Here is a 426-nt window from a genome sequence, read left to right on the forward strand (position 1 = left end):
TCTCCGTCCTCCGTGTTTTATTCTTATATTGAGTATGTGAGTCATTATTCAATTGTTTTAAAGCTCAATAAATAACAAAGAAGACCTCTGACCGGCACTTTTCTAATTTTGTCTGGAAGATTTAAACTTTAACGGACATGTTGAACCTGCGGAAAAAAATCTAACTGAAACTCTGCCGCACGGTCCCCTCGTCCCTTAGAAGAGGCGGAGAGGTGGGTGTTTGTCATCTGCTGGTGGACTACCCGAGAGAATTACAGCAGCAGGAGCAAACGCTTGCCTCGGGGAGAAAAAGAGCCACAACGAGCCTGGCATATGTACTACAGCGTCTCCAACGCTTTCGAGGGGCAATGGCCGGCCGTGGCCCAACCTCTCATTCCCCTGATAGGTGGAGAGTTGGCCACTAAGCGGAGCACCACTTCTGTGACG

General features: G+C 48.6%; 1 protein-coding gene across 1 annotated transcript in view; it reads right to left on the reverse strand.

The window, feature by feature from the left end:
- The window catches only part of LOC104956404 (guanine nucleotide exchange factor DBS), a 39561-nt gene that overhangs the window by 37070 nt on the left and 2065 nt on the right, over nt 1-426 (reverse strand). The gene's annotated exons all lie outside the window — the stretch shown is intronic.

Source organism: Notothenia coriiceps, unplaced genomic scaffold (assembly GCF_000735185.1).
Source record: "Notothenia coriiceps isolate Sejong01 unplaced genomic scaffold, NC01 NC01_scaffold00025972, whole genome shotgun sequence".
NCBI classification, from domain to species: domain Eukaryota; kingdom Metazoa; phylum Chordata; class Actinopteri; order Perciformes; family Nototheniidae; genus Notothenia; species Notothenia coriiceps.